Genomic DNA, 23,371 nt, shown 5'->3' with positions numbered 1-23,371 from the left:
CCTGCTGACTGTGACAGGACCTACAGCATAACCTGCTGACTATGACAGGACCTACAGCATAACCTGCTGACTGTGACAGGACCTACAGTATAACCTGCTGACTGTGACAGGACCTACAGTATAACCTGCTGACTGTGACAGGACCTACAGTATAACCTGCTGACTGTGACTGTGACAGGACCTACAGTATAACCTGCTGACTGTGACAGGACCTACAGCATAACCTGCTGACTGTGACAGGACCTACAGCATAACCTGCTGACTGTGACAGGACCTACAGTATAACCTGCTGACTGTGACTGTGACAGGACCTACAGTATAACCTGCTGACTGTGACAGGACCAACAGTAAAACCTGCTGACTGTGACAGGACCTACAGTATAACCTGCTGACTGTGACAGGACCTACAGCATAACCTGCTGACTGTGACTGGACCTACAGTATAACCTGCTGACTGTGACTGTGACAGGACCTACAGTATAACCTGCTGACTGTGACAGGACCTACAGTATAACCTGCTGACTGTGACAGGACCTACAGTATAACCTGCTGACTGTGACAGGACCTACAGTATAACCTGCTGACTGTGACAGGACCTATAGTATAACCTGTTGACTGTGACAGGACCTACAGCATAACCTGCTGACTGTGACAGGACCTACAATATAACCTGCTGACTGTGACAGGACCTACAGTATAACCTGCTGACTGTGACAGGACCTACAGTATAACCTGCTGACTGTGACAGGACCTACAGTATAACCTGCTGACTGTGACAGGACCTACAGTATAACCTGCTGACTGTGACAGGACCTACAGTATAACCTGCTGACTGTGACAGGACCTACAGTATAACCTGCTGACTGTGACAGGACCTACAGTATAACCTGCTGACTATGACAGAACCTACAGCATAACCTGCTGACTGTGACAGGACCTACTGCATAGCCTGCTGACTGTGACAGGACCTACAGCATAACCTGCTGACTGTGACTATGACAGGACCTACAGCATAACCTGCTGACTGTGACAGGACCTACAGCATAACCTGCTGACTGTGACAGGACCTACAGCATAACCTGCTGATTGTGACAGGACCTACAGTATAACCTGCTGATTGTGACAGGACCTACAGCATAACCTGCTGACTGTGACAGGACCTACAACATAACCTGTTGACTGTGACAGGACCTACAGTATAACCTGCTTACTGTGACTGTGACAGGACCTACAGTAATACCTGCTGACTGTGACTATGACAGGACCTACAGTATACCCTGCTGACTTTGACAGGACCTACAGTATAGCGTGCTGGCCGTCTTTCTTGGCTCATTCAGAGCAGTGCCATTTCAACCCCTCCACGTTTACTTTAACCCTCCGAATTAGCATAGAAATGGTCATAACCCCCATTGAGATGAAACAGAATAATGTTGCAGTGATGGTGGCTGTAATATATACATGATAGATGGATACTTGACTTCATAATGGATTACTGTCATTGATGTATTACTCTCTCTCTATCTCCTCTCTCTCTCTCTCTCTCTCTCTCTCTCTCTCTCTCTCCTCTCCTCTCCTCTCCTCTCCTCTCTCTCTCTCTGTTTGTGGTTAGGGACTTTTTCTTGGCCAGTTCAAAACTTCCTGCCCTAGTTCTGAGGTCAGCTATACCAACATAGGCCTCCAATATCTGTGTGACTTTGGACTGTGTTATGTGTCTGTCTGTCTTACATTTAGTGCCCTTGTTTGGGTGTAGGGCATGATCAGAGCCTGAAGGTACGGAGGTGCCGTTCCCCTCACAGCTCCGTAGGCAAGCACCATGGTCTTGTAGCAGATGCGAGCTTCAACTGGAAGCCAGTGGAGTGTGCGGAGGAGCGGGGGTGACGTGAGAGAACTTGGGAAGGTTGAACACCAGACGGGCTGCGGCGTTCTGGATGAGTTGTAAGGGTTTAATGGCACAGGCTGGGAGCCCCGCCAACAGGGAGTTGCAGTAATCCAGACGGGAGATGACAAGTGCCTGGATTAGGACCTGCGCCGCTTCCTGTGTAAGGCAGGGTCGTACTCTGCGAATGTTGTATAGCATGAACCTACAGGATCGGGTCACCGCCTTGATGTTAGCGGAGAACAACAGGGTGTTGTCCAGGGTCACGCCAAGGCTCTTAGCACTCTGGGAGGAGGACACAATGGAGTTGTCCACCATGATGGCGAGATCATGGAAAGGGCAGTCCTTCCCCGGGAGGAAGAGCAGCTCCGTCTTGCCAAGGTTCAGCTTGAGGTGATGATCCGTCATCCACACTGATATGTCTGCCAGACATGCAGAGATGCGATTTGCCACCTGGTTATCAGAAGGGGGAAAGGAGAGGATTAATTCTGTGTCGTCTGCGTAGCAATGATAGGAGAGACCATGTGAGGATATGACAGAGCCAAGTGACTTGGTGTATAGCGAGAATAGGAGAGGGCCTAGAACTGAGCCCTGGGGGAGAGCAGTGGTGAGAGCACGTGGTACGGAGACGGATTCTCGCCACGCCACCTTGTAGGAGCGACCTGTCAGGTAGGACGCAATCCAAGAGTGAGCCGCGCCGGAGATACCCAACTCGGAGAGGGTGGAGAGGAGGATCTGACGGTTCACAGTATCAAAGGCAGCAGATAGGTCTAGAAGGATGAGAGCAGAGGAGAGAGAGTTAGCTTTAGCAGTGCGGAGAGCCTCCGTGACACAGAGAAGAGCAGTCTCAGTTGAATGACCAGCCTTGAAACCTGACTGATTTGGATCAAGAAGGTCATTCTGAGAGAGATAGCAGGAGAGCTGGCCAAGGACGGCACGTTCAAGAGTTTTGGAGATAAAAGAAAGAAGGGATACTGGTCTGTAGTTGTTGACATCGGAGGGATCGAGTGTAGGTTTTTTGAGAAACGGTGCAACTCTCGTTCTCTTGAAGACGGTCTTGCACACTGAATTTCTGTAACATCACTCCTACTGAGCCAAACCACTATCTCTGTGTTACTTTACAATCATTCTGCATTAATGACCCCCCCCCCGTAGAGAAATAGAAATATCTGCCGTACTGGATCTGTCAGGTATAGCCAGGTCAAGGCAGACAGGGGTCAGTAAACCAGAGGTAGGGCAACGGTACCGGGCGGCAGGCAGGTTCAGGGTCAGGGTAAGGCAGTGGTCAGTAAACCAGAGGTAGGGCAACGGTACCGGGCGGCAGGCAGGTTCAGGGTCAGGGTAAGGCAGAGGTCGGTAATCCAGAGGGGGGCAAAGGTACAGGTCAGCAGGCAGGCTCAGGTTCAGAGGCAGGCAGAGTGATCAGGCAGGCGGGCTCAGAGTCAGAACAGGCAAGGGTCAAAACCAGGAGGGTGAAAAAAGAGAGACTGGAAAAAGCAAGAGCTGAGACACAAAACGCTGGTTGACTTGAACAAACAAGACGAACTGGCAACAAACAAACAGAGAACACAGGTATAAATACACAGTGCGTAATGGGGAAGATGGGCGACACCTGGAGGGGGGTGGAGACAATCACAAAGACAGGTGAACAGATCAGGGTGTGACTGGATCGCTTCCTGAAATAGGATAAATAGCTTCCTACAGCCATTTTGTAACGAGTTCTGTTGATGATGGTGTGCGTTCCTCGCCTTTAAAAATAACATTTTATCGCTCCCTGAGGATGTGGGGTATGATTGGCTGATCAGAATGGAATGGAGTTCCCCTCCACCATCTATGCCTATTCAGTCATTCAGTTCTGTGATGAAATGTTGGGACATCCTGTATGTTAGTGCTAGCCTCGACCCCGTTCCGTACCACACCAGCTATGCTGTGCATCCATTCACACACAAAGGGCTCAGTCATGCTGTTGGGGAGGGAGAATGTGGTCATCCAAGCAACAGTCACGAACACAGCAGGCAGCTAATGTTAGGCTTGAACAAAATGAGAAGGACCCGCTAGTACTGCATGGTGAATATGGCTTGTATGACCAGTATCTCCCTGAGGGATTTACCCCAGACATTTGTGTCTGAATAGATGCCCAGTGTAAGGGTACTAAAGAGCAATGTCAATCAAACAAACATAGGAGCAGCTACAGCAGTAAGTCTATATGTAGCTACTGGATACAGTGAATATAGTAGCCTATAGGACATGAATAATGAGTGTGGAGGATATTATATTAGCACATCTAGTTCCTATTAGCATTAGCCTATCACACCTTCATGATGCATCGCTTTGTTTACACTGCTGCTACTGTCTGTTTATTATCTATACATAGTCACTTTACCCCTACCTACATGTACACTGCTGCTACTGTCTGTTTATTATCTATACATAGTCACTTTACCCCTACCTACATGTACACTGCTGCTACTGTCTGTTTATTATCTATACATAGTCACTTTACCCCTACTTACATGTACACTGCTGCTACTGTCTGTTTATTATCTATACATAGTCACTTTACCCCTACCTACATGTACACTGCTGCTACTGTCTGTTTATTATCTATACATAGTCACTTTACCCCACCTACATGTACACTGCTGCTACTGTCTGTTTATTATCTATACATAGTCACTTTACCCCTACCTACATGTACACTGCTGCTACTGTCTGTTTATTATCTATACATAGTCACTTTACCCCTACCTACATGTACACTGCTGCTACTGTCTGTTTATTATCTATACATAGTCACTTTACCCCTACCTACATGTACATATTACCTTAATTACCTGGACTAACATGCATCCCCGCACATTGACTCGGCACCAGTACCCCCTTTATATAGCCTTGTTATTGTTATTTTATTGTGTTACTTTTTTTACTTTAGTTTATTTAGTAAATATTATATATTATATTATATTTTCTTAACTCTTATTTTCTTAAAACTGCATTGTTGGTTAACTGATTGTAAGTTAGCATTTCACGGTAATGTCTACCTGTTGTATTCGGTGCATGTGACAAGTACAATTTAATTTCTTTTGGTTTGATTTATTCATTTACTAACTGTCAATCCTGAAAATGTCACAAACACTCCTAATGCTAATCATTTCCCTACACCACTTTATTACTATGCCTGGGCCATTAAATAACTAATTCAAATACCCACTGATACCCCAGCCCATAAAGACATTTGATGGCTCTGCAGCCTGGCTGGGTCCCTGTCGTCTGTGCTGATAAAGAGGCCCTGTATCTACACACTCATCCTGTTGACTGGAGTCCCAGGGTGCATTCCAAGTCGCACCCTATTCCCTAGTGCACTACTTTTGACCAGAGCTTACGTTTGACCAGAGCCCTATGGGCACTATATAGGGAATAGGGTCCCATTTGGGACGCTGCACAATAACAAGACTGTCCCTCTGTACATTTAACAGTCTTGGAACTTACCTTTTAGTAGTTTCAAGTTCAGAGTTTCAAGTTTTATTCATCACATGTACAGTTAAAATGCTTAACTTGTGAGCTCTACCCAACAGTGCAGTCTTCAATATCTAAATAGTATGCCTAATAAATACAAAAAAAGTAAAGATGCCAAAAGAATCACAAAATAGCAAAGTTGGATCGGAGCTCGCAAGCCGACAGCCATACGGTACGGAGCACCTTATTAGCGCTGTATATTCCACAGGATACATTTCTGCAGCTTGTCAGCATCAACAATCAATGTGCTCACCCTGCAAAAGAACGAAGGAAGGAGAGAAAAAATGGAGGGAGAGGAGGAAAATGGGGAGTAAAAGAGAAGTGTGTGTCTGTGGGCAGGTAGAAACAGACTGGCCTGACAATTACACAGTTTTTGGAGCTGCCTGGCCTCCAAGCCTGCTTTCATCTATTCATTCTTTATTTATGACGAAGGGTGTGTGTGGGGGGAGGGGCAGTGCACTGTCAGTGTCTCTCTGGCTTTATTTTATTCATTTTTTTCACCCAGTAGAGCAGAGGGAGATGGATCCTGTTGCCTCGTGGAGCTGAAGCCCTGGTTGGCCCTGGTTGGCCCTGGTTGGCCCCCGTTGAGCCTCGTGTGCATCTGTGGCGCCTGTCTTGGCCCAGGCCCCGGAGGCTACGTGGAAGGGGGCGCCGATGTTTGATGTGGACTGTCACGGTGGACCGCTGAGTCGACACCGGAGCCGACCGGCGCTCTGCCACATAATGAACCACCGGTTGTGAATAAACAATGTCTAGGTCCCAAATGGCACCCTTTCCCTTTATAGTGCACTACTTTTGACCAGGGCTCATAGGACTCTGGTCAAAAGTAATGCATTATTTAGGGAATAGCGTGCCATTTTGGACACAGAACATGTTAACCGGGACGAGGGGAGACAGGGGGCGACTCTCTCTCATCCCTCTCGGCACACAGATTAACCTTCAGGATAGAAAGGACCCCAGTGTCTCTGTGCCTCTCACTTCTTAAATAACGCTCAGCTCCACACAGGCAGACAGACTAGCAGGAGGAAAGCCCCCGATGCGTTGGCCCAGCCTGTGATAGATGCATTATGGGTAGGGAAGGTACTCCGTCAATCCTACTGGAGCAGCGTGGCTTTGGAGTAACGCAGCTACGGCGTACCGAGAGCAGTGGCCAAGGGTACGGAGAAGGAGTCACCTTGCAAAGTACTGTACCTGTGGAACTTATCCTGTCCACGGTGCTAGTGAAAACAATGCCTCTTGAGCACAGGATGGGCCTCTAATACGGGATTTGTGGCCCTGCATGACACGTTGTAATCCACTGATACTGCAGGCAGCTCTTTATCCCACCTTGGTGGTGTGGTGTGGATGAACAGTTGGCAGAGGGGACGGTCTCATTCACCCCCTGTCCATCACATAGGCCCATCTCACTAACCCCCTGCCCACTCACAGCCCTGTCTCTGATGATCTCACTAACCCCCTGTCCACTCACAGCCCTGTCTCTGATGATCTCACTAACCCCCTGTCCACTCACAGCCCTGTCTCTGATGATCTCACTAACCCCCTGTCCACTCACAGCCCGTTCACTGATGATCTCACTAACCCCCTGTCCACTCACAGCCCGTTCACTGATGATCTCACTAACCCCCTGTCCACTCACAGCCCTGTCTCTGATGATCTCACTAACCCCCTGTCCACTCACAGCCCTGTCTCTGATGATCTCACTAACCCCCTGCCCACTCACAGCCCTGTCTCTGATGATCTCACGAACCCCCTGCCCACTCACAGCCCTGTCTCTGATGATCTCACTAACCCCCTGCCCACTCACAGCCCTGTCTCTGATGATCTCACTAGCCCCCTGCCCACTCACAGCCCTGTCTCTGATGATCTCACTAACCCCCTGCCCACTCACAGCCCTGTCTCTGATGATCTCACGAACCCCCTGCCCACTCACAGCCCTGTCTCTGATGATCTCACTAACCCCTTGTCCACTCACAGCCCTGTCTCTGATGATCTCACTAACCCCCTGCCCACTCACAGCCCTGTCTCTGATGATCTCACTAACCCCCTGTCCACTCACAGCCCTGTCTCTGATGATCTCACTAACCCCCTGCCCACTCACAGCCCGTTCACTGATGACCCCACTAACCCCCTGTCCACTCATAGCCCAATCACTGATGGACTCACTAACACCTTGTCCAATCACAGCCCTGTCTCTGATGGACTCACTAACCCCCTGTCCAATCACAGCCTGATCACTGATGGACTCACTAACACCCTGTCCAATCACAGCCCTGTCTCTGATGGACTCACTAACCCCCTGTCCAATCACAGCCTGATCACTGATGGACTCACTAACCCCCTGTCCAATCACAGCCCAATCACTGATGGACTCACTAACACCTTGTCCAATCACAGCCCTGTCTCTGATGGACTCACTAACCCCCTGTCCAATCACAGCCCGATCACTGATGGACTCACTAACCCCCTGTCCACTTACAGCCCTGTCTCTGATGGACTCTAACCCCCAGTCCACTCACAGCCCTGTCTCTGATAGACTCACTAACCCCCTGTCCACTTACAGCCCTGTCTCTGATGGACTCTAACCCCCAGTCCACTCACAGCCCTGTCTCTGATAGACTCACTAACCCCCTGTCCACTCACAGCCCTGTCTCTGATGGACTCTAACCCCCTGCCCACTCACAGCCCTGTCTCTGATAGACTCACTAACCCCCTGTCCACTCACAGCCCTGTCTCTGATGGACTCTCTAACCCCCTGTCCACTTACAGCCCTGTCTCTGATGGACTCTAACCCCCTGCCCACTCACAGCCCTGTCTCTGATAGACTCACTAACCCCCTGTCCACTCACAGCCCTGTCTCTGATGATCTCACTAACCCCCTGTCCACTCACAGCCCTGTCTCTGATGATCTCACTAACCCCCTGTCCACTCACAGCCCTGTCTCTGATAGACTCTCTAACCCCCGTCCACTCACAGCCCTGTCTCTGATGGACTCTAACCCCCTGTCCACTCACAGCCCTGTCTCTGATGGACTCTAACCCCCTGTCCACTCACAGCCCTGTCTCTGATGGACTCTAACCCCCTGCCCACTCACAGCCCTGTCTCTGATGGACTCTAACCCCCTGCCCACTCACATCCCTGTCTATGGTGGACTCACTAACCCCCTGCCCACTCACATCCCTGTCTATGGTGGACTCCAACCCCCTGTCCACTCACAGCCCTGTCTCTGATGGACTCACTAACCCCCTGTCCACTCACAGCCCTGTCTCTGATGGACTCACTAACCCCCTGCCCACTCACTGCCCTGTCTCTCATTAGTACTCAGTTGACCCACAGAGATCCTTGAGCCTAAACTCCGTCCTGCTCCGTCCCCCTGCCAGCCAAAGGTGGAAAGAGGCCACATGAATGGCAGTGGCCAACCAACAGCCATGGCATGGAGATTGCTACGCTAACAGCCCTGAGAGCAACACTGGCTTTTCTCAAATTGAGGACATGAGCATTCAATTTAGACAATATTATGCTATGCTAATTTCATTCATTTCTCGGGTTCCACGCGCGTGTGCGTGTGCGTGTGTGTGGTGAGTGTGGGTGTTGGCAGATGGTTGTGAGTGAGTGAGTGTGTGTGTGTGTGTGCATGCATGTGTGTGTGTAGTTGTGAGTAAGCGATGCACTGTGCAACACATTTGGAGAAAATCACAGTGTTTGGCCTCTTCTGGGGTGGGGATTATAGCAGATTTACAAGCCACAATAATAATCAAGTCCTTCACCTTGGGACCTATTTTAATCTTAATTAATTTCAGATAATTCCCTCATTACCATTACCGACACACAAGCTCTGTTGCTGAGAAGCGCCAATATTGGCTTGTATTTTTGAGATATAGAGCCTTTAACTGTCCCCTTGAGAGAAAACAGCTACTGCAGGCCTTGGAAATCACGCCCATCCTGATAGCAGAGTGAGGGAGAGGACGTACTTGTTCTCATATTCACTACTGCTACATGATGGTCTTGTTACCAACCCTCTGCGTTCATAACACTCCAACCCCTCTCCTACCCTCTCCCTGCATACAAATGGTGCCAACAGCACAGCCACAACCCACAGGGCAGAAAATAACCTCTCCTTGAATGCCTCGGCAAATTGAAAATATCAACTCCAAAGTACTGTCTTCCTTCTAAGAGAAGAAATGGGCTGGTAGAGAGAAAATCCTTAACATAGTTAAAAGCGGGACTATTTGTCACTGCATGTCTCCTTGTGTACGTCCACAGCACGTCCAACCCATTTGTGTTTTAAAGGAATGCACTCAGCGTGCAAACTAGCACAAATCCATGGATGAATGGCGAAGGAAAAGCTTGATGTGTCCAAATAGAGGAGGGAGCCATGCTGCTTGTGGAATGGACAGCTTGTCTGGGTTTGACCCACACTGAGTTTGTCTGGTCCATATGGGGTGGAATATGTGGCGAGAGAGAGAGAGAGAGAGAGAGAGAGAGAGAGAGAAGAGGAGAGAGAGAGAGAGAGAGAGAGAGAGAGAGAGAGAGAGAGAGAAAATAACTTATGTAATGGGTCTTCACCGCATCCCTCACAGACCTAGGAAGCAGCTGCCTCAGACACATTTAATTAATCCAGCACTCGCATGTTGGCATGCCCATCTCTTCCAATGCCATTTCATCGCCCGGTGACATCAGTTGGCAATCACAACCACTGGGATACCTCAAGTGTGATGGAAAGGCTCCCTAGATAACATTTTAAATGTTGATATTTAATTTGCACTCAAGTGACATCAATCATTTTGAATTTGTTCTAAAACGATTGACTAGCCAACATACTATCTTTGAAGTAAAATATATTTTGTAGTATGTTTTGAAGTATGTTTTGACAAAAGCTGGATCCTTTCTAGCAATGACCAGAGAGAGGGCTGAGGAGGAGGCTTGAAGCGCTGGGCGTCTTGTTATGGCATGCATTATCTGAATTAAGTCCACAGAATTATACCTAGCTAGCTAACAAGGTTGTGTGTGTAGAGCGGCGCCAGAATTAAAAACACGTCTTACCTTTTTGTAGGTAATAAATCCAACGTGAAACATGATAATTAGGCCTATAGTATCCTTAACTAGCATTGAAAAATAGCTTAACTAGCTTTTAAAATAATGGTTCTGTTCCGGAACGGTATGGATCACTTTTGTTCCTCGTTCCGTTTCTGTTCCTTGAAAAATGTTGTTCTGTTCCGGTTTTTGGTTCTGTTCCATGAACCAGTTCCAAACCCTGGTAAATTCTGCAATGTTTCAAACATGTTGTTCACTCCTGATTCCAGAGGGCATTTCTGCAGCAGATGCAGAGACCGAGACAGAGCAGCGAGCAGGCTGCAGTGTGTTGCCATTACCATGTTGCCCTCTAGTCTCCTTCCAGGGATGTGAGCTGAAATCCAGCTTGGCTCCACACCACAGTGTGACCTAGTTCGTCCTGACATATGTTCACGCAAGTGGAAATGCCACTGGAAAAGTTAGCAAAATATTTCAGGCTGAGCTGGCGTTGAAGCTGGGAGAGACATGAAACAACAGAGATGGTTTGGTATGCTGACTTCATGTGGACCTTTGTGCTACTCAGCCCAAGGCACTTTCACTGTGATATAACTATGGGACTATTCAAGGTTGATTTGAAATGTATGTTTTATTTTTCGGTGATCATGATAGATTTAAAGTATAGAGAACGGATGACAATGTACAGATCTCTCTCTCTCTCTCTCTCTCTCTCTCTCTCTCTCTCTCTCTCTCTCTCTCTCTCTCTCTCTCTCTCTCTCTCTCTCTCTCTCTCTCTCTCTCTCTCTCTCTCTCTCTCTCTCTCTCTCTCTCTCCTCTCTCTCTCTCTCTCTCTCTCTCTCTCTCTGGACACACCTACTCATTCAAGGGTTTTTCTTTATTTGTACTATTTTCTACATTGTAGAATAATAGTGAAGACATCAAAACTATGAAATAAGACATATGGAATCATGTAGTAACCAAAAAAGTGTCAAACAAATCAAAATATATTTTATATTTGAGATTCTTCAAAGTAGCCACCCTTTGCCTTGATGACAGCTTTGCACACTCTTGGCATTCTCTCAACCAGCTTCACCTGGAATGCTTTTCCAACAGTCTTGAAGTTCCCACATATGCTGAGCACTTGTTGGCTGCTTTTCCTTCACTCTGCGGTCCAACTCATCCCAAACCATCTCAATTGTGTTGAGGTCGGGTGATTGTGGAGGCCAGGTCATCTGATGCAGCACCCTATCACTCTTCTTCTTGGTCAAATAGCCCTTACACAGGCTGGAGGTGTGTTGGGTCATTGTTCTGTTGAAAAACAAATAATAATCCCATTAAGCGCAAACCAGATGGGATGACGTATCGCTGCAGAATGCTGTGCCTTGAATTATAAATAAATCACAGACAATGTCACCAGCAAAGCACCCCCACACCACCACACCTCCTCCTCCATGCTTCATGGTGGGAACCACACCGGAGATCATCCGTTCACATACTCTGCGTCTCACAAAGACACGGCGGTTCAAGCCAAAAAATCAAAAATTCGGACTCATCAGACTCATGTTTTTTGTTCCATGCAAGTCTCTTCTTCTAATTGGTGTCCTTTAGTAGTGGTTTCTTTGCAACAATTCGAACATGAAGGCCTGATTCATGCAGTCTCCTCAGAAAAGTTGATGTTGAGATGTGTGTTACTGGAACTCTGTGAAGCATTTATTTGGGCTGCAATTTCTGAGGCTGGTAACTCCAATGAACTTATCCTCAGCAGCAGAGGTAACTCTGGGTCTTCCTTTCCTGTGGCGGTCCTCATGAGAGCCAGTTCCATCATAGCACTTGATGGTTTTTGCAACTGCGCTTGAAGAAACTTTCAAAGTTCTTGAAATGTTCCGTATTGACTGACCTTCATGTTTTAAAGTAATGATGGACTGTCGTTTCTCGTTCTTGCCATAATATGGGCTTGGTCTTTTACCAAATAGGGCTATCTTATGTGTTATTTCATAGTTTTGATGTCTTCACTACTATTCTACAATGTAGAAAATAGTAAAAATCAAGAAAAACCCTTGAATGAGTAGGTGTGTCCAAGCTTTTGACTGGTACTGTATATATATTCCTCTCTCTGTATCTCTCTCTCTCCCTTCCTCTCTGAGACTCTCCTCTCCTCCTGTCTCAAATAATTCAGCTGATTCCTACAGTCAAAATTGACACATTTACAGTGCTAGTCTTGTACATTTTTCCTCACAATCCTAAGTCTCCCTGCAGGTATGTGAGCTATGACTTACAGAGAGAGACTAATGCATTTAAATGGAATTGTGAAATTGAACAGAGTATCAAGAGCCGCTAAAAAACATTGCTCGCAGCTATTAATAATTAAAGCTCTGCAGATGATTTCAGAATAATAGTGGTAAACATCCTCTCCTTCTTTTCAAATCGTGCCGCATGAAATGCCCGTCAGGAAATCGACTGTTGACTCTATTGTCATTGTAATTGTGATTTGCAAGCTTTACCCTTCGTACCAAAGTGCAGTTAGGAAAGGAGGAAATGATTAGCCTTGTAAATGAAAAGCTCAGCTTTATTATAGTGTACTCAATTTCAAATGTCCCTTTCATCTGTAGTGCCGACGGAAATGAGAGCGAGGTGTTCCATTAGGTACTTCTATCTACAGTAATCCACGGCTAGTTTGATTCTAAACTCCCCCTTTGATGATGAATGATGAGAAAGGCACGATGTGCCGCGACCGGCATCATTTCAACTGTAATCATATTTGTTTATTCATTAGGAGGGGAGGGGGAAAATATGCTTATTGTCGGCGAAGGCTTTCTCCAGACGTAATAAAGGGAGGAAATGGGACTGTAGCTCTGTGATACAGTACACGTTATTTAGAGAAGAAAGGAGGGAGAGATGAAAAAGAAAGAGAGTGGAGGTTTCTCAGAGAGATTTCTGAGGCAGTTTATTTTCCTAGTCTAGCTTGTTTAGTGCAGCGGCTGGTGAAAAGACGCTGAACGATGTTTGGTACTATTTCCCCCTCTCGGTAATTTTTTATACGTATTTGTGGCAGCTCTCTTCCACCCCTCCCTCCCTCCCGCATTCAAACCCCACCAGCCCTTGTAATAAGGACATGTGATGTGTGAATTTTTTCTAATGTTATATAACAATCAGCACCCCTGGAGACCCGTGGCCTACTTTTTATTCATTTGATTTAAAAACAAGACGCGCGAGAGGAGAGGGGAGAAGAAGGGAGATGACGGGAGAGGAGATGAGAGGAGACAAAAGGAGAGGAGAGGATTTGAGAATCGGGAAAAAGTCCTGTGGCTGGAGATCTTCCCATTAAGAGGCAGCGCTCTCTCATCTCTGAATTGTGTTGTGATGCCTGACAAGAATACTCTGGGGCGACGAGCAGTGCCACCAGAGAAACGTCTCATCAGCAAGTGAAATGTAAATAGAACGGAGAGAGGGAGAGGGGGAGGGAGGGAGAGGTGAGAGAGGTATAAAATACGGAGGAACGTGTACTATACAGTGTGTAGAAAGGTTGTGGGCCAGGAAAAGGGGAGATTAGCTGAACACTGATCTCCATAAGAGTTTTATTATAAGGAATGCCATGTTAGAAAGAGAACGATATCAACATGAGAACACAGCCACTTATTGGCTAACCTGTAATAGATCTAATGTAATACATCTACTGTATTAGTATATCCTCTAATACATCTACTGTAATATATACAGTTGAAGTCGGAAGTTTACATACACTTAGGTTGGAGTCATTAAAACTCGTTTTTCAACCACTCCACAAATTTCTTGTCAACAAACTATAGTTTTGGCAAGTCGGTTTGGACATCTACTTTGTGCATGACACAAGTCATTTTTCCAACAATTGTTTACAGACAGATTATTTCACTTCTAATTCACTGTATCACAATTCCAGTGGGTCAGACGTTTACATACACTAAGTTGACTGTGCCTTTAAACAGCTTGGAAAATTCCAGAAAATGATGTCATGGCTTTAGAAGCTTCTGATAGGCTAATTGACATCATTGAGTCAATTGGAGGTGTACCTGTGGATGTATTTCAAGGCCTACCTTCAAACTCAGTGCCTCTTGGCTTGACATCATGGGAAAATCAAAATAAATCAGCCAATACCTCTGAAAAAAAATTGTAAACCTCCACAAGTCTGCATCATTATTGGGAGCAATTTCCAAACACCTGAAGGTACCACGTTCATCTGTACAAACAAATGTACGCAAGTATAAACACCATGGGACCACGCAGCCATCATACCGCTCAGGAAGGAGAAGCGTTCTGTCTCATAGAGATAAACGTACTTTGGTGCGAAAACTGCAAATCAATTCCAGAACAACAGCAAAGGACCTTGTGAAGATGCTGGAGGAAACAGGTACAAAAATATCTATATCCACAGTAAATGGAGTCCTATATCGACATAACCCGAAAGGCCGCTCAGCAAGGAAGAAGCCACTGCTCCAAAACCGCCATAAAAAAAGCCCGACTATGCAACTGCACATGGTGACAAAGATCGTACTTTTTAGAGAAATGTCCTCTGGTCTGATAAAAGAAAAATAGAACTGTTTGGCCATAATGGCCATCATTATGTTTGGAGGAAAAAGGGAGAGGCTTGCAAGCCGAAGAACACCATCCCAACCGTGAAGCACGGGGTGGAAGCATCATGTTGTGGGGGTGCTTTGCTGCAGGAGGAACTGGTGCACTTCACAAAATAGATGGCATCGTGAGGACAGACAATTACGTGGATATATTGAAGCAATATCTCAATACATCAGTCAGGAAGTTAAAGCTTGGTCGTAAATGGGTCTTCCAAATGGACAATGACCCCAAGCATACTTCCAAAGTTGTGGCAAAATGGCTTAAGGACAACAAAGTCAAGGTACTGGAGTGGCCATCACAAAGCCCTGACCTCAATCCTATAGAAAATTTGTGGGCAGAACTGAAAAAGCGTGTGTGAGCAAGGAGGCCTACAAACCTGACTCAGTTACACCAGCTCTGTCAGGAGGAATGGGCCAAAGTTCACCCAGCTTATTGTGGGAAGCTTGTGGAAGGCTACCCGAAACAGTTGACCCAAGTTAAACAATTTAAAGGCAATGCTAGCAAATACTTATTGAGTGTATGTAAACTTCTGACCCACTGGGAATGTGATGAAAGAAACAAAAGCTGAAATAAATCATTCTCTCTACTATTATTCTGACATTTCACATTCTTAAAATAAAGTGGTGATCCTAACTGACCTAAGACAGGGTATTTTTACTAGGGTTAAATGTCAGGAATTGTGAAAAACTAAGTTTAAATGTATTTGGCTAAGGTGTATGTAAACTTCTGACTTCAACTGTATATTGTTATACATCTACTGTAGTAGATCTGTTGTAATACAGTATATACTATAATACAAATCTACTGCAATAGATCTACAGTAATACATCTACTGTAATAGTATCTCCTCTAATACATCTACTGTAATATATCTACTGTAACACATTTACTGTAATAGTATCTCCTCTAATACATCTACTTTAGTAGATCTATTGTAATACAGTATCTACTGTAATAGATCTATTGTAATACAGTATCTACTGTAATAGATCTACTATAACTTTTATTATTTAGTTTATTTAACCTTTATTTAACTAGGCAAGTCAGTTAATAAGAACAAATTCTTATTTACTATGACGGCCTAACCCGGCCTAACCCGGACGGCGCTGGGCCAATTTGTAAGTCGCTCTGGATAAGAGCGTCTGCTAAATGACTAAAATGTAAAAATGTAAATGTAATTGTGCGCCGCCCTATGGGACTCCCAATCACGGCCGGATGGGATGCAGCCTGGATTCAAACCAGGGATTGCAGTGACGCCTGTTGCACCAACAATAAGACCACCTTAGATCGCTGCGCCACTCGGGAGCCCAATACATTTAAATCATCATCTGTAATATATCTACTGTATTATAGTATCTACTGTAATATATCTACTTTAATACATCTACTGTAATAGTATCTCCTCTAATACACCTACTGTAATTCAATAATACTGTAATAATATCATATACCCAAGACATGTCCCAATACTTATGGAGCTCACTGTATCTGTGGTGAGCTTGTATGCTTTTGTGTTAATATCAGCTCTAGTATCACTATACACAGAATTGCCATTGAGATGCACATTGCTAGACTTCCAAAGTCCTCAAAAACTCAAAACAGAAGATTTAAAACGGTGACAAGTATAGTCTGGCTACTGTGAATGGATGCGCTAGCTACTGAGAAGAGGGGCTGATGGGAAATATGACAATAGTCTTTAAAATATGTCTGCTCTCTTGACAGCAGATCTGCATTATCCGATATTGGGTTTTGGACAAGCAAGGGGGATAGATAATTCATCCACTGTATAAGATCAGATAAATAGTAAGGTATATGAGAGAGAGAGAGAGAGAGAGAGAGAGAGAGAGAGAGAGAGAGAGAGAGAGAGAGAGAGAGAGAGAACAATAATCTGAGACCTGCATGTGATCCCTTCATGATTGTCTGTTTCTATCTAATTACCCAGGATCCTCTCTGTGTACCTTGATTACTGTCACATCAGAAAAAACCTTAAGCTTCAGTTGATTGCTTTCTGGTGGTTGTCTTAATTTACCCGTTTATTTTCATCAACTGAAACAGAGTCTTTTCTTAGTGGATGCCACAAATCAGTTAATGAACATGCCATTTAAAAACCAGTTTCAGTTAATTATCTGTGGGAAAATACCGCGAGGCAGATTAATCCCAATGAAAAATAAGTCATTACAGAAAAGGCTACTGTGCTTGTCAAGCGCTGATCTCTAGAAGATGTTTACAAGGTTCATGTGATAACAAAATAAATTGAAACACTCTCATTATTATCTGCCTGATACAGGACCTTATTTTAGACACATGGTATAAAGTATTAGGAATCTATTCAGACCATACTGTAGTTGATAGAACGTCTTATTCAACATATCATGCGTGATTGAACAGGGCTGGCTCTAGACTTTTGGGAGCCCTAACTTTTGCTCTAGATTTTTGGGAGCCCTAACTTTTGGCTCTAGACTTTTGGGAGCCCTAACCTTTGGCTCTAGACTTTTGGGAGCCCTAACCTTTGGCTCTAGACTTTTGGGAGCCCTAACCTTTGGCTCTAGACTTTTGGGAGCCCTAACTTTTGGCTCTAGACTTTTGGGAGCCCTAACTTTTGGCTCTAGACTTTTGGGAGCCCTAACTTTTGGCTCTAGACTTTTGGGAGCCCTAAAACCTAAACATTTAGTTTTTAAAGTTAATTTCCTGCAATTTTACACATTTTGTCATGGGGCGTAGGTAACATTTGACATTTTCTGCAGTTCTACACATTTTGTCATGGGGCGTAGAGAACATTTTGCATTTTTAAAGCCCATTTTCTGCAGTTCTACACATTTTGCTATGGGGCGGATAGTTCATTTAGCAAATGTATTACTCATTTCATGCAATTGTACTCATTTTGCCATGGGGGAGAGATACATTTTTGCCATTTTAAAGCTGATTTCCTGCAATTCGTCCATGATTACTACAAGTTTAGATAACTGGCTAGATTAACTTCCCAATATAAAATTGTTTCAGTAGCTGACATGGGCTAATTGAGCGACTGTCAGTGATTGACAAAACAAGAGAAAAACTGCTGATGCAGAACCAGATTTTGAACTTGCACCTTGTGTTTTCTACTATTGTAACTCTCAACAGTAATTTGAGACACCGACTGAGTCCCTAAAACACGGGGGCTGATGTTGTTTATTCCTGGAGCCCTGTGATTGAACAATAAGCACCCCATTTTCAAACTGATGAAGGCTATGCTGAAAGGCTTTACTTTCAAATATTTTTCACTGAACATGGCAGGGCCAGAAAAAAACTTTGTAAATTGGGCAATTCCATCATAAAAGAGAGACTCAGATTTGCTGACACAGATTTTTCACTTTAAAATGTGTCAAACAAAATAAATGATTGCGCAAGGAATACTTTTAACAATTTCCCCCCAAAAAACAACAACACAAAAACACATTTAATTGAAGAACAGTGCAGACACAAAGTTTGGTAACAGAATGACATCACAAGTAGCACAAACCGTTATTCTGTCACCAAACTTTGCATCTGCACTGTTATGTGGAAATTGTTAAAAGTAGGCCTTGTGCATAGAGTTATATGGTTTAATAAACTTTGCAATCATAAGTTTTTGTTTGTCTTAGCATCACTCTGTTAAAGTGGAATTGCCCAGTAGAAGAGTGCCTTGATCCTCCTTGTCAAATACATCAGTTCTGCTATTTTGGACCACCAGGCTGCTGAAGTCATGCAGCCTGTCGCTTTTGTGTTTATGCTTTTTCATAACGACAACGTCAAGTTTAATGTCGGACGACAATAGAATGTTAATGATGTCACTGCGACAACTGTCTGCAGACATGTCAATAGGTACATTTTCTAAGCAGAATTACTTTCCCATTGTTCCTCAACTCTAGTGTATGATATACAATTTCTACTTTTAGAGAGTCTCTACTTTTATCCAATGTAAAAGACATCATTTCAAATTTTGCTACATAAGATCGAATCGAGCCTGTTGGTCACATATGACTTCCAATGACTCCTAAACCAAAGAACATCTTCAGTCCTACTTTTTATTTTCTACAGTGCTCTGTGAGGCCTTTCTCCAAATGTATCTCATTGAATATGAAAATAAATCAACACACTTGAGATGCAGTACATATTACTTCTTGTTCCTTACAAAGCTTCCTGTTTCCTGTGTCATGCTACATTTCCTGTCTGGCCCTTATATGGGTCTAGCTGAACAACACCCAGACTAATTCAAAGCAAATAAAGTTTTCCATCCGTTTATTGAAAAACACTGCCTACCGGTCATACATGATCTTGTTTGGTATTAGCGGATCCTAAATGGGGAATGGATGGCCTTATGAAGGCTTTATGAAGGCCACTTCCAACCTTTAATCTCACTTTTTACTGCGTCCATTAGGTTCAGATCAATATGAAAAGTAAATTGTGCCGGTGCCTCGCGAGCAGACGTATATCCAGAAATATCTCCCTGGTAGACTGTGGGCACAGATAGAATGATACCTCCCTACTGCTGAGCACAGAGCTAATGACGATGCTCACATAGTGTGTGTGTGTCTGGGCGTGTGTGTGGGTGTGTGTGTGGGTGTCTATGTGCGTGCGGGCCTGCCTGCTTCCTTCGGTGGCAGAGATGTGCTCGTGTCTGTGTGTGTGTGTATTATACAGTGTGTGTGTTCCTGCCTGTGTGTGTGTGCGTGTGTACCTTTGTGCTTTTGTGTGTGAGTGTCTTAGGCTTTCTCACAGCACTGCTGTAAGCTCAGGGCCATATGGTCTGTCACCATCTGCTCCTTCCAGCAGCCTCTACCACAATGCCTTATGACACGTGTGGGTGTGTTATCCTGACCCTCTGATGAGCAGGGGGGAGGCTGGGAGGCTGAGAGTACTAATGTAATACGCTGAACTAAAACAGACCGTTAACGACACAGCTGGTTTAACAGCAAAGGAGGGAGCAGAAGAAGAAGCTTTTCATTAACAATAACCCCTTCTAATTCTGAGGAATGCCCTGATTGGTTTCCTTAACTTCTTCCCCCTGTCTCCCAGAGAGAAAAAGATACACAGAGAGAGACACACACAGAGACACAGAAACAGCTACGTCATCGAAACCTGGCTACGGAATCTTCTCCTGCATCTAATCAGAATGCATAAATGCAGCTGCCTACAACACAGTCTCTCTTGGAATTCATGAAGGCTCTCATTTATTAGGGATTTTCTACGCGTTCTGAGCTGAGCGGGGGGCTCGGCTGAAATGGAGGGTGTCCTACTTAACCCCGCACGCTGTTTGGACTCACATTGTAATCCCAGGTGACCTTGGCTGGCTGGCTGTCTGTCTGGTTGGCTGGCTGTCTGGCTGTCTGTCTGGTTGGTTGGCTGGCTGTCTGGTTGGGTGGCTGGCTGGTTGGGTGGCTGGCTGGCTGGCTGGCTGGTTGGCTGGCTGGCTGGGTAGCTGGCTGCTGCTGGTTCATGGACGGGAGGATGGGACACTGCAGTACTGCTGCATTAATATGCACAGCTACTGGAGGAGATGAACGAACGATGATCTCTCTCTTTCACACGTAATCTCTCTCACACTGCCTCTCTCTCTCTCTTTCTCTCTCTCTCTCTTTCTTTCTCTCTCTCGCTCTCTCTCACACGTTCTCTCTCTTTCTCTCTTTCTTTCTCTCTTTCGCTCTCTTTCTCTCTCTCACTTTCTCTCTCTTTCTCTCTCTCTCACGGTCTCTCTCTTGGTTTCTCTCTTGGTCTCTGTTTTTCTCAATCTAATTATTTTATCGTTCTTGAAAACGGACGAGACACCAGAGCCGCCCTTCTCTCCTCTCTCTCTCTCTCTCTCTCTCTCTCTCTCTCTCTCTCTCGCTGTCTTGTAATAGAAATACACAATCATGCATATTTACTGTGAGGACATGATATGGTTGTCTCTTTATATCTTTATCTCTTATCTACACACTCCAGTAAACATGCACCACAATACTCTGACTGACGCACCACTCAGGGGGAGTGGCGTCATACCTAAGACAACCACCCACTAGACTGAGGGAACTACCTAGAACATCACCTGGCAGTGAACATGATGACCACAATGCAACAATCTCCTGAGACATGACCTCTCTTGGGTATGTGTGGGTGTGTGTATACTAATAATAATAATTATAGTGATAATGTGTGTCTGTGTGTGTTTGTTTGTGTGTGTGTTTGCGCGTGCGTGCGTGCGTGTGTTTGCGCGTGCGTGCGTGTGTGTGTGTGTGTGTGTGTGTGTGTGTGTGTGTGTGTGTGTGTGTGTGTGTGCGTGTGCGCGTGCGCGTGTGTGTGTGCATGCGCTGATAGCAAACAGAGATACTGCAGAGTTGAATTAGTATGACGACGGTGCTGAAGGCGGTAAAGGTTTTTCATTTCGTCTTTCCCATCCACTGGATTAATTACAGGCTGGCTTTGGGAGGAATATGATAATGGCTTGTCAAATTAGCAAAGGTTGATCCAGCACAGTGTGTAAACATACTCAGAAATGGTAAGATGACATTTCAGTGGCTATATATCCTCCGTGGGAGATTAAGGAGGCTGACAGGTTGGCTAACATCAGCAGGAGAAAGCCAGAGGAAAGGCCTTCATGCTGAAACAGACTGGAATCACTGAAATGGACTGAAATGGAAGAGGCGGTGGTCTATGTTTAATCTATTGCAGATATAGGTGAACCACACTACAGGTTCACTCAAATATTGTCAATAAAAATGACTTATTTTTAATTTTGGGGCATAGAAATGGCAATTCAGGTATTGGTACCTGTGTGACAAGGCCGTGCTTTTCTTTTGTTGATGATAATGAAAAATCTTACGCCTAAATGGTCTGAATGACACAGTGTCATCCTTTCACAGCTCAACAGGGGAAATTGGGTTTCTGTTCATTTGGAGTCCATTTGAAGTTGTTAAAATGAGCCTTTTTTTAAAGTCCTGGATTGAGTCAAGGACGTTGTCTGCGACTTTCATTTGCTACAGTCTGAAATGACTAGAACTGAGGGGCCACATTCTATTGGAAGCAACACTGCTCTGTCTGTTTCTGTGCGGTATTGACCCAAGATGGCACTGAGGTGAATATATTATAATGACCCTTGCCGAGGTACTACAGAGACAACGTTCCTTACAGTGTTTTGATCTGATTCCAAACTCTTTATGAATGTGAGGAGAATGTTGGTATGTAGTTTTGCTTGGTGGGGGCTGGCTGTGTTGTAGAAAGCAGCTCCCATCTCCTGCACCAGCCTAGCAAACTTCATTATGCAGTCCTGCCTTGCTGAGGGTGCAATTACTTAATGAGAGCCATTCTAAATAGCTCTGAAACAAATACATCAATTTCCTTCCTCGTCCCAACCTGCATGGATAGGTCTATAGCTCATTTCTAATTTCAGCAGGAAAGCATTGTGTTTGTTAAATCCACTTTGTAACTTGGCTCGTACAGTTGTTCTAAAATGCGTTTTGAAGCTAATGGAGATTTTGTAAATGCGGCAAGTACACTATTTGACAAAGGCAATGGTTTGAGGTGTGTTTTCTTAAGCAGCTGCCAGCTTCACTCTGAGTGGCATTAATTGGCATTGGTCCTGTTGTCTGCCTTGTTGCTGTTTGGGAACATTGTGAAGTTGTCTATATAAGTGGCGCAGAGGCAACAACAACAATCGTCCCTGCCTGTTTTGCCCCTGCAACATGATCAATGACTATATCCCCTGGTAATTCCCTCCTCTCATCCCTCCATATGAAACCTCTCTCCTCTAGTATGACTCCCATTGTTGCAGGAGCTCTCCTGCTCCCCAGCCCACCGGCCACTTTAAGTAGTAAAGCCTAGTAAATTAATTATATGCAAATGTCAGTAACATTTGCCAAGATTTCCATTTAAATTTTCCTTCCTTTTTTCTTTGTGTTTTTTTTCTTCCGTCTTTCTCCAGGTGGGTTTTATTGGAAACTCAATTTGCATTGAGGCTCTAATTCACTGACATGGTGAATATACTGTAACCGTTCTTTTCTTATTATTTTTAAGCACTGCAGAGCTCTAACTCCCACTCCCACTCCCACTCCCACTCCTGCGTGGATTATTTTGGAGAGGAGAGGACAGGAGCGCCATGGTTGTTATGCGTTACCAGCGAGAGGCGGGCCGGCTGCTAATTGCAGCGAACAAGACGGCTTGATTTAAATCAACGGAATGAGTGAATCGTTAACGGGCAGTCTGTCGGGGGAGGAGGGATTTGATTGTGCGTGTGTGCGTGTGTGTGTGGCGCTGGGCTGATGGCGGTGTGGTGGTGGGCGGTGGAGGGGTTTTTGAGGCCTGGACTGGTTCAAGGCGATAATGCAGCCAGTATGTTAGCATCATGTGTGGCTGATGATGACAACAGGCCAG

General features: G+C 45.1%; 1 protein-coding gene across 2 annotated transcripts in view; it reads left to right on the top strand.

Moving 5' to 3' along the window:
- The window catches only part of LOC106574938 (interleukin-1 receptor accessory protein-like 1-B), a 343,657-nt gene that overhangs the window by 83,490 nt on the left and 236,796 nt on the right, over nucleotides 1–23,371 (top strand). The gene's annotated exons all lie outside the window — the stretch shown is intronic.

Source organism: Salmo salar, chromosome 16 (assembly GCF_965601325.2).
Source record: "Salmo salar chromosome 16, fSalSal1, whole genome shotgun sequence".
Classification (NCBI taxonomy): domain Eukaryota; kingdom Metazoa; phylum Chordata; class Actinopteri; order Salmoniformes; family Salmonidae; genus Salmo; species Salmo salar.
Note: the sequence above shows the minus strand (reverse complement) of the source record. Positions and strands in the feature narration are given on the sequence as shown.